Source organism: Sarcophilus harrisii, chromosome 1, assembly GCF_902635505.1.
Source record: "Sarcophilus harrisii chromosome 1, mSarHar1.11, whole genome shotgun sequence".
In the NCBI taxonomy this organism is placed as follows: domain Eukaryota; kingdom Metazoa; phylum Chordata; class Mammalia; order Dasyuromorphia; family Dasyuridae; genus Sarcophilus; species Sarcophilus harrisii.
The window spans coordinates 292,100,480-292,112,619 of record NC_045426.1 but is presented as its reverse complement, the minus strand read 5'-3'; positions in this window follow the sequence as shown (position 1 = coordinate 292,112,619).

The following is a 12,140-nucleotide window of genomic DNA, read 5'->3' as shown; positions in this document are numbered from 1 at the left end:
TTAAGAAACTTCTAGCAATACTTCAGTATAAATGCACACATATTTCTAAAATCTTATACCAGAATAAATATGTTCGTAAACACAGGCAGTCCCAAAATTTAAGATAGCAGAAAACTGCTCTTTCAAGTCCGTCTACAAGGCTTTTTCATTATATTTTTCAGGAAGTCCAATAATTCTCAGATTATCTCTTCAAGATCTGTTTTCCAGGTCTGTTGTTTTCCCAAGAAGGTATTTGGCATTTTTTCCATTGTTTCATTTTTTTTTGGTTTTGTTTGACTGATTCTTGGTGTCTTCTCAAGTCATTCATTTCCATTTGTTTGATTCTGATTTTTAATGAGTTATTTTCTTCACTTACTTTTTTATATCTTTTTCTAATTGTCCAATTGAGTTTTTAAGTGAGTTGTTTTGTTCTATGGAATTTTTTTCCATTTTGCCAATTTTATTTTTTAAAGAGCTATTTTCTCTTTCCAATTCACTAATTCTGTTTTTCGAGGATTTGATTTCTTTATCCACTCTATCTTTACATCTTGCCAAGCTTCCCTTTCCTTTTCTCATTTTTCTTCTAGTTCTCTTGTGAGAGCCTTTTTAATTTCTTTTATGAGAGTCTTGTGTGTTGAGGATCAGATCATATCCCCCTTTGTGGTTTCATCTGGATTCAGTCTGTTTTTAGTCTCCTCAAGGTTTAAAGTCTGCTCTCTATCCATATAGAAGCTATCTACAATTACAGCCTGTTTTAATTTTTTGCTCATTTTGTCAAAGAATCAAAGAAAACAAACTAACAAGAAAAACAAATGCAGTCTGTTTTTTGGGGGTGGGGTGGGGCTGGATGGTATTACCAAGCTTCCTCTACAGACTGCAAGGGGCAGCAGTGAGGCACTAGCAGGACAGCCTTGCTGCCTCTGTGCTCTAAGACTTTGTTTCAGAGTGTGCTGAGACACTCTGGGTGGGTGTGGCCAGGTCCCAAAAGACCCTAGCTTTTCCTGGTTATAGTCTTTACCCCCTGTGTTTTTAGCTTCTCTGCTTGTGTACTGGCTTGCTGCCAGGGCAAAGTAGCCTCACTGTGATAAATTTCTCCCTACAGAAATGGCTGAGTTCACACCCCACCCCACTCTGGTCTGCTCAGTTGTGAGCTGCCTGTCTTACTCTGTCTATTGTACTGCCGCTACCTGCCTTCAGTTTGTGCCTGATCTAACCATCCCCACCCATGAGCAAAAACCCATGAGCTCTTTTCTGGTGAATTTCGAGGATATCCTCTCTTGGTAATTATTTGTGTTTTTTTTTTCAGTCAAGCACTAATTCTGAGGCTTGTCATGAAATAAATTATTCTGAGAGAAAAGACAGAGCTTAAGTAGATGTGTGTGTCCTCTGTGCCATCTTGGCCAGATGCCCTTTCCCCATCTTAATAATTAAAATCCCTTTTGAAATTTAGCCTGCTGTTAGCAGTATAATAAAATTTTTGCCTTTTGATTTGGAGATGGCATAAACCTAGAAATTCTTAATGTCAATATATTTTTGGGGTCCAACAATTTCAAAGCCCAATATTGCTAGAAGACTCTTAATTCATTTCCTAACTAATTTTGTGAATTTAGGTAATCAACTCTTAATTTTTTCTAAGTCTCAGGTCCCTCATTCTTTTTTTTTATTGTCATTTTCATGATTTATTTTGCTACACTATATATATTTTAAAATAATATTTTATTTTTCCAAATACATGCAAAGATAGTTTTCACCATTCATGTTTGCAAAACTCTGTGTTCCAAGGTTTTCTTACTTCTTTCCTCCCACCCATCCCCAGACAGCAAGCAATTCAATATATGTTAAACATGTATAATTTTTATACATATTTCCACATCCATCATGCTGCAAGAGAAAAATCAGATTGTAAAGGGAAAAAAATGAAAAAGAAAGAAAAAAAGCAAGCAAACAACAAAAAGGTGCAAAGAGTATTTTGTGATCCACATTCAGTTCCCATCGTCTTCTTTCTCTATTGAGATGACTCTCTCCATCACAAATTCACTGGAATTGGCCAGAATCACCTCATTGTTGAAAAGAGCCATGTCCATCAGACTTGACCATCACATAATTTTGTTGTCATTGTTCTCTTGGTTCTACTCACTCCATTTAGCATCAGTTCATGTAAATCTCTTCAAGTCTTTCTGGAATCATGCTGCTGATCATTTCTTATAGAACAATAATATTCCATAACATACATATATGATAACTTATTCAGCCATTCCCCAACCATTCTCCAACTGATGGGCATTCACTCAACTTCCAGTTCCTTGCCATTACAAAAAGGGCTTCCACAAACAAAAAGGACATGTGGTTCCTTTTCCCTTTTTGATGATCTCTTTGGGATACAGGCTCAGTAGAGACACTGTTGGATCAAAGGGTATTCTCAGTTTGATAGCCCTTTGGGCATAGTTCCATATTGATCTCCAGAATTGTTGAATTCATAATTACACCAATAATATATTAGTGTCTCAGTTTCCCACATTCCCTCTAACACTCATTATTATCTTTTTCAGTCATTTTAGCCAATCTGAGAAGTATGTAGTAGTACCTCAAAGTTATCTTTATTTCTATTTCTCTAATTAATAGTTATTTGGGACATTTTTTCATATAACAAGAAATGGTTTTAATTTCATCTGAAAATTGTTCATGTTTTTTGACGATTTATCAACTGCAGAATGGTTTGTATTCTTATAAAATTGAGTCAATCCTTTATATATTTTAGAAATGAGATCTTTATCAGAACTTTTGGATGTAAATTTGTTTTCCCCAGTTTTCTGCTTCCCTTCTAACTTGGCTGCATTGGTGGTGTTTTGTACAAGAACTTCTCAATTTAATATAATCAAAATTATGCATTTTGCATTTCATTTTTGTTCTCTAATTCTTCTTTGGCCATAAATTCCTTCCTTCTCTATAGAACTAAGAGGTAAACTGCCCTCTGTTCTCCTAATTTGCTTATAGTATCACCCTTTATGTCTGAGACATGAACTCATTTTGACCTTATGTTTGTATAAGGTGTTAGGTGTTAGAGAAGTTTCTGCCCATTATTTTCCAAATTTCACAGCAATTTTTGTCAAATATAGTGAGTTCTTATCCCAGAAGCTGGAATCTTTGTGTTTATTGAATACTTGATTACTATAATCATTGACTAATGTGTCTTAGGAGCCTAACTCTGAAAAGTAGTTTGATTGGTATGGCACTGATAAGTAGATTAATTTAGGTAGCATTGTCATTTTTATTATAATAGTTTGACCTACTCATGAACACTTGATATTCTTCCAATTGTTTAAATGTAACTTTATTTATGTGGAAAGTGTTTTGTAATTGTGTCCTGATTGTATCCATATAGCTCATGGATTTGTTTTGGCAGGTAGATTCATAAATATTTTATCTTACCTGCATTTATTTTAAATGGAATTTTTCTTTATACCTCTTGCTGCTGGACTTTATTCATAATATATAAAAATGTTGATGATTTATGTAAATTTATTTTGTACCTTGCAACTTTGCTAAAGTTGTTTTTACTAGTTTTTTAGTTGATTCTCTAGAATTCTTTAAGTGTACCATCATATCATTTGCAAAGAGTGATAATTTGGTTTCCTCATTACCGATTCTAATTCCTTTAATTTCTTTTTCTTCTTTTATTGCTAAAGTTAACATTTCTAATACAATATTGAATAGTAATGGTAATAGTGGACAATCTTGTTTCTTCCCTGATCTAATTGGGAATGTTTCTTTTATCCCCATTACATATGATGCTTGCTGATGGTTTTAGATGGATGCTACTGATCATTTTAAGAACAACTCCATTTATTCTTATGCTCTCTAGTGTTTTTAAGAGGAATGGGTGTTGGGTTTTGTCAAATGCTTTTTCTGCATCTATTGAGCTAATCATATAATTTCTATTAGCTTGGTTATTGATTAGTCCATTATGTTAATAGTTTTATTAAAATAGAATCAACCCTCCTTTCTGGTATAAATCCTACTTAGTCATAGTAGGATGCACAGGTCACTATCCTGGTGATAACTTGCTGTAACCTTTGATAATGTTTTATTTAAGATTTTTTGCATCAATATTCATTAGGGAAATTGGTCTATAATTTTCTTTCTCTGTTTTGACCTTACCTAATTTAGGTATCAGTATATATATATATATTGCACCATATCTGTGTTTTAACAGGATTGTGATAGGACTCCTTTTCCTATTTTTCCAAATAGTTTGCATAGTACTGAAATTAATTGTTCTTTAAATGCTTGGTAAAATTCACTTGTAAATCCATTTAGCCTTGGAGATTTTTTTTTAGGGAGTTGATTAATAGCTTGTTCAAGTTCTTTTTCTGAAATGGGACTATTTAAACAATTTTTTCCTTCCTCTATTAATTTGCACAATCTATATTTTTGTAAGTATTCATCCATTTCATTTATATCATTAGATTTATTGGCATATATTTGGGCATAATAGCTACTAATTATGCCTTTAATTTTCTTTTCATTGTTGAGTATTTTCATTTTTGATACTGGCAATTTGGTTTTCTTCTTTTCTTTTTCTAATCAAATTAACTAAAGGCCTATCTATTTTGTTTTGTTTTTTCATAAAACCAATTCAGTTTTATTTATTAGTTCAACAGTTTTCTTACTTTCAGTTTTATTAATCTCTCCTTTTATTTTCAGAATTTCAAATTTGGCATTTAATTGATTTAATATGTTTTTTTCCTAACTTTTTTTTTTAGTTGCATGCCCAATTCATTGACTTTCTCTTTCTTTATTTTATTCAAATAGGTATGTAGAGATATAAAACTTCCCCTAAGAACTGCTTTGGCTGCATCCCATAAATTTTGGTATGCTGTCTCATGATTGTCATTTTCTTTGATGAAATTATCAATTGTATCAATGATTTATCGTATAACCCACTTATTCATTAGGGAATCTTATTTAGTATGCAATTGATTTTTGTTTTATTTTCTCCCAACCTTTTATTATATATGATTTTTATTGCATCATGATCTGAAAAAGATGCGTTTACTGTTTCTGCCTTTTTTGCATTTGATTTTGAGGTTTTTATGTCCTAATATATGATCAATTTTTGTCTAGGTTCCACACACCACTGAGATAAGAGTATATTCCTTTCTGTCCCCATTCAATTTTCTCCCAAGGTCTATCATAACTACCTTTCCTAAAATTCTATTTATCTCTTTAACTTTTTTCTTGTTTATTTTGTGGTTTGATTTATTTAGTTCTGATAGAGCAAGGTTGAGATCCCCCACTAGTACAGTTTTGCTGTCTATTTCTTCTTACAGCTCTCTGAACTTCTCCTCTAGGAATTTGGATGCTATACTACTTGGTGCATATATATTTAATATTGATATTACTTTATTGTCTATAGTACCCTTTAGCAAAATGTAGTTTCCTTCCTTATCTCTTTTAATTAGATCTATATTTGCTTTTGCTTGATCTGATGTCAGGATTTCTACCTTTGCTTTTTTTTTTTTTAACTTCAGCTGAAGCATTTTATGATTCTGTTCCAACCTTTTACCTTTACTCTGTTTCAAATGTGTTTCTTGTAAACAACATTTTATAGAATTCTAGCTTTTAATCCAGTCTGCTAACCACTTTGCTTTTATGAGACAGTTCATATCATTCGCATTCACAGTTAAAACAACTAACTGCCAAAACAAATGTTTACCTGCCAAATACAAATGTCTACCTGCCAAAACAAATCCATGAATTATATGGATTTCCTGCCATCCTATTTTCCCCAAGTTATACCTATCCTTTCCCCCTTTCCCTCCTCACCAGTGTTTTGTTTCTGACCACCACCTTCCTCAATCTTCTTTCCCCTTTTACATCCCCTACCCCTTTTCTTATCCCTCCCTTCTACTGCTGTTCTTCCTCCTCCTTTCTTTCCCCTTTCCCTTCCTATTTCCCCATAGGGTGAGCCTAGTTTCTTTTCTTTTCTTTTTCTTTTTATTAAAACTTTTTATTTACAAAATATATGCATGGGTAATTTTTTAACATTGATCCTTGTAAAACCTTCTGTTCCAAATGTTCCCCTCCTCCCCACCCCCTCCCCTAGATGGCAGGTAGTGCAATACATGTTAAATATGTTACAATATTTTAAATTCAATATATGTATACATAGTTATATAGTTATTTTGCTGCACAAGAAAAAGATCAAGAAGAAAAAAAACTGAGAAAGAAAACAAAATGCAAGCAAACAACAACAGAAAGAGTGAAAATGCTATGTTGTGGTCCGCAGTCCTCTTTCTCTCACAAAGACTCTCTTCATTATTGAACAATTGGAACTGGTGTGAATCATCTCATGGTTGAAGAGAGCCACATCCATCAGAATTGATCATTGTATAGTCTTCTTGTTGCTGTGTATAATGATCTCCTGGTTCTGCTCATTTCATTTAGTATCAATTCATGTAAGTCTCTCCAAGCCTCTCTGTATTCATCCTGCTGATCATTTCTTACAGAACAATAATATTCCATAACCTTCATATGCCATAATTTATTCAGCCATTCTCCAATTGCTGGGCATTCATTCAGTTTCCAGTTTCTCACCACTACAAAAATGGCTGCCACAAATATTTTTGCACATGTGGGTCCCTTTTCCTCCTTTAAGATCTCTTTGGGATATAAGGCCAGTAGAAACACTTCTGGATAAAGGGTATGCTGTTTGAGCATAGTTCCAAATTGTTCTCCAGAATGGTTGGATCTCCTCACAGTTCTACCAACAATGTATCAATGTCCCAATTTTCCTACATCCCCTCCAACATTCATCATTATCTTTTCCTGTCATCTTAGCCAATCTGAGACATGTGTAGTGGTATCTCAGAGTTGTCTTAATTTGCATTTTTCTGATCATTAGTGATTTGGAGCACCTTTTTCATATGACATAGTTTCAATTTCTTCATCTGAAATTTGTCTGTTCATTTCCTTTGACCATTTATCATTTGGAGAACAGTAAGCCTAGTTTCTATATCAACTGTATTTATGTATGATATTCTCTCTTTGAGCCAAATATGGTGAGATTAAGGTTCAAACAATGCTCACCCCCCCCCCTCTTCTTTCCCTCAATTGTAATAGGTTTTTTTTTTTGCCTCTTCATGTGACATAATTTACCCCATTTTACCTCCCCTTTCCTCTTCTTACATTACAATCTCTTTTCCACTTGTAATTTCTTTTTTTAATATCATCATAATAATGTTAAATTATACCTACACTCTCTAAATATGTCCCTATTTAAGTTACAATTCTCAAGACTTCTGTCATCTTCCCATTAAAGAATATAAACATTTTAACCTTTAAAAAACATATTTTTAAAAAAATCTTATGCTTCTCTTGAGTTCTGTATTTAAAGATCAGATTTTCTGCTAAGTTCTGGTCTTTTCATCAAAAATAAATGAAAATCCCCTATTTCATTGAATGTCCATCTTTTTCCCTGAAAGAAAAACAGCCTTTTGAATTGGAGACTAATTCATAACTCTCTTTGAGGCTTCATCTGGAGATTGTTTTGCCTTTATTCTTCTTAGGGTATGAAGTCTGTTCTTCCCTGTCTTCATAATAGATATCTATGATCAGAGATCTTTTTGCTTTTTTTGCTCATTTTTAAAAATTGAGGTATGCTTTTAGGGGAAAAGGGAGATTGTGCCAAGCTTCCTCTATAGGTGACAGCAGCTTCATACTGCCCTGGAATCGGTGCTGCTGGCTTCCTTCCCATGCTGGGTGGATGTGACCAAGTCCTCTTTCTTATACTGGGGTTCAGGGACTTAATATTTGCTTTCTGTAGTTGTTTTGAAGTCTTACAACTACTTTGCTGATCCATTGACTTCTGAATTAGGACAGACTAGCCAACATGGCTGTATTTTGTCTAAGAGCTTCCCAATTGATTCCCTGCCTCCTTCACGCACCCTGGTCTTTCCTGCGCTGTGCCTGTCCTGGGCCATATCCTCCCCTGCCCAACTGAAATAGATCTTTCTTGAAGTCCTTTCAAGATATCTTCTGCTGGAAAGTTGTTACACTTCAAGTATTTGTGGGTTCTGTCAGTCCAAAGTCCATTTAGAGGCTTGATCTGGTGTTAATTTTGAGGGAAGCCAGGAAGAGCTCAGGCAAAGACATGTTTACTCTCTGCCATCTTGGCTCTGAATGCTATATAATTCCGAATTTTATTGACAACAAACATATAATTAGAAATTAAATAATGCTATAGGAGAGCTCTAGAGAGTTTCCCAAGATTAAGAACTTCAGATAATTCATGGAAATTTATATGAGATCATTATAGATAAAAGGGAGAATTGTGGCCATGTTAGCTGTTGGAAGGGATTTAGTATTCTCATATAGAAGTGCCATTTGCTCTTTTCCAACATCTACCATGCACCCAAAGAACTTTACATATATTTTTGTTGGCACAATGACAGTGACAGCTATTCATCTGAACAAATTAAATAATGCTAATACTTGCTTATCTCACAGAATGGTTGTAAGTGAATTCACCAAGATAATATATATATATATATATATGTGAGTGTGTGTGTGTATGTGTATGTATATATATATTCATATATATATATATATATATATATATATATATATAGTGGGTACATAGTATAGTGAAATGGCAAAACAATAATACAAATGATAGATCTTTACTACATTGTTGTTGATATTTTTGGTTAAGTTCTGTTGCATAATAACTAGAGTGCTGGTCTCAAAGTCAAAAAGACATGATTTTAAGTCCCTTGTCTGATATATATTGGTTATGTGACCCTGGACAATTCATATAACCTCTCTTCTCCCTAAGACTCCTACATCTGAAAAGGTGCCAATCTGCATTGGTAGAGGCAGTTTCCTTACATGGAAATTCCTTTTTAAATATGATGTCACAGGTCTATTCCTTATAAGGAGGAGAAACGCTTGCTATTTCTATTATATAAACTGTTATGGGCCAGAACTCTTGTACTTGAAACAAGGATTCTTACAAGGTATTGTCAGTGGAATTGATACACAATGGTTATCTAGTTTAGCAGGGTGCTTAATAGTTCTCTAGTTCAGTACATGTACTTAGTACTAATATAGTTCCACAAGATTCACACCTACGATACTGTAATTATAATAGAGTATATAATAGCCAGCAAGGACTGGACGAGATTTGTTCCATCTTTGGTCAGGCTCCTGGTGGCTCTCCTGGGGGACCAAGAGATTCAGAGACAGATTCACTTCATCTCACACCACCATGGTGTCTGGCCTCCTGAACTTCCCCCCACTGAGACCTAGGCGGGTCTGAAAGGCTCTCCAAAAAGCTGCCCAGCCCCAGGCAAGGAAACAATAAAGAATTTGGACTTTAACACCTGGCTATTCTCGTGGGTGGAGATTATTCTACTGAAACAAAGGCTGCTTCACAGATCTCCAGAAAACCAACAAGAACTCTATAGAAAACCATCCTATTGTCTATTGTATCTGAACAATTATTTCTGAGGAAACAAAGGAGAGGCTGAGCCATAACTTAGTCTTTTATGGTAGAAAAGGGAAATTGAGGCTATTTTGTCTATCAGAGTTTTTACCTTCTGTTTATAACTGTGGGCTGTATTGATTGAGCCACCTCTCTGGAAAAATAACCAAGAATATGGGTAATGTATGTCCCTATCTGTTCCTGGGCATCCTGATATTTATGATCCGATGATGAACAAAATGATGCCTAAAAAAACCAATCATGCTTCATATTTAATAAATATCATATATTTAATTGAGCAGTTTGAGACTCCTTTCTTTTCTACTAAAGCTATAAAAGACTGTGGACAATACCTATCCTTCAATCCAATTATTCATTTCTTTAATCTAATGATTCTAGCTCTTCATAGGACCATAGATGTAGAAGGAACCAGAGGTCATATTATGTAATTGTTTTGCTTTACATATAAAGAAACTGGTACCCAGAGAGATATGACTTGCATCAAGGTAATATTTAAATCCAGGTACTCTGAATCCAGAGTCAGTGATTTTTTCAATTCTAATAAAATTACAGAAGTTTGAAACTGAAAGGACCTGAGAAATAATTCCAATTCAAATATCTTTATTTTAGACAGAAGGAATTTGAAGACCAGAAAGTTAAAGTAACTTCCTAAAGTTACTTAGTTAGCTAATGGAAGCCCAGGAAACCTACATTCCCAAACTCCTGGTTTCTAGTGCAAAGCCTTTTCATTAAACCAGATGAATTTCTTTGATTTTTGAATACAGTAATGTTTAAAATTGCACACTTTCCTAAAGACAAATATTAAAAACAATGTAATGATTTAAGATCAGTATAAAAAACAAAGTATCCTCAATATGGTTGTACCTGGACTGTTGTCATTCCTAAATGTAAAATTTTCAAAAGACTCCCTTTTTCCTCTTATAATGCCACATACTATTTTGAAATTAGAACCAAGATACTAAAACATAACTCAACTGAAACTATTGGTGATATACACAATTTTTATGCAATTCCAGGCTTAGTATATTTCATTTCTTTTGTTTTTACTCAAAGAATAGATGCTTGAGAGAGATTCTCTAGGAAGTTAATTACTTTCCTAATGTTATTCAATTGCATTTGTAAAGCTTTTCCAGATATTTAAGGTTAACTAACAAAGTTCAACTTTGTTAGAATTCCTTTTTGAGATTGTTCCTGGTAGCATCTATTCTTTTCATTTGACTTTTGCAATTGGAAATATCCAAGACAATATCTTTCAAATCTTTCTTTGAATCAATATATTCGATAGGTTAAAAATTAAGCATCACTGGAAACTATTCCTTCAGATTCCCAGACATTTTTTTAAGAATTATATGTGGGAAAGAAGATTGGATTTGATATCCAAATCTGCTTCTCACTATCAATGTGACTTCAGTATTAATCATTTAAAATTTCTAAACCTATTTCCTAATTTGAAGAGACAGAGAACCAGCGATACAGAGATAGAGAGACAGAAAGAATACAAATAGAAAGAGGAAGTAAAAAAAAAAGAGAAAGGAAATAAGGGGGGAAAGGAAGAAAACCAAAAGGAAAAGGAAAAAAGAAAACTAGTTTATCTCTAATATCACTTTCATCTCTAAATAAACTTCATAGGAGCTTAGATCTAGCACTTGCAGAAACATTCAGTCATCTTCCTATCACCCTCCTCCATTTTATGATGAGATGAGAAATCTGAAATCCAGATAAGGAAAGTGATTTGCCTAAGGTTACATAGGAAGTTAAGTGTTAAATCCAAGATTCAAACACAATTTGAAAAACTCCAGATCTCATTCACTTTCTCACTTTCTCACTTCTACTCTGCAACCATTTACTATTAAGTGCATAAAAAGTTTATGTATCTAAGGTTGCCTAACTTAAAACCAAGAAGCAGCTTAGGTAATGATCAAATTCGGCTCATTATTTATATATTTTCTTCTGAGTTTACCTTCCCAAAATAAATAGTACTTGCATGTGTCTTCACCTGTATTTATATGACCTTTTATTTTTAAAGGTCATAAAATTCGATACACATTTTCTCATCCTCACTCACCATCCTTATAAAGTAGATAATGCACAAGTGGCACCATGCCTACTATTACCATGAGGTCACAAAGCAGTTTTCTTCTGATCTCATGCTATTTATTGTACAAAAGTCAGAGTAAGTGCAATAGTGGCCCATAGATCATTTGTATTATTGGATGAATTCTTTTATACCATGATGACATTTTCATCTATATTGCACACATATAGAACAAATTCTTTATTCTAAAATGTAGCAATAATATTTATTAAGCACCTACTGTGTGAACAGTACTGAATTGGGTACCTTTGAGGAATATAAAAGTTAGAAGACATGATCCCTGCTCTTAAGGAGCTTACATCTATTTCAGAAAAGTAAATCATACACAAAAGAGAACATTTGAGATGCAAACAACATGTCAATAATTGCAAATAATATACTACAAATTGAAGACATGTATTATTGAAAGATAAAGAATAAGGGAATAGATCAGAATGAACTGGGGTTACTCTGAACAGGTTTCCTGGAGAATATAACTTTTGAGAAGGATAATAAAAGAGGTTGTAAATCCATGACTTGGCAGGAATAATTAGGAACAGCATATGCAAGCATGCAGGGATA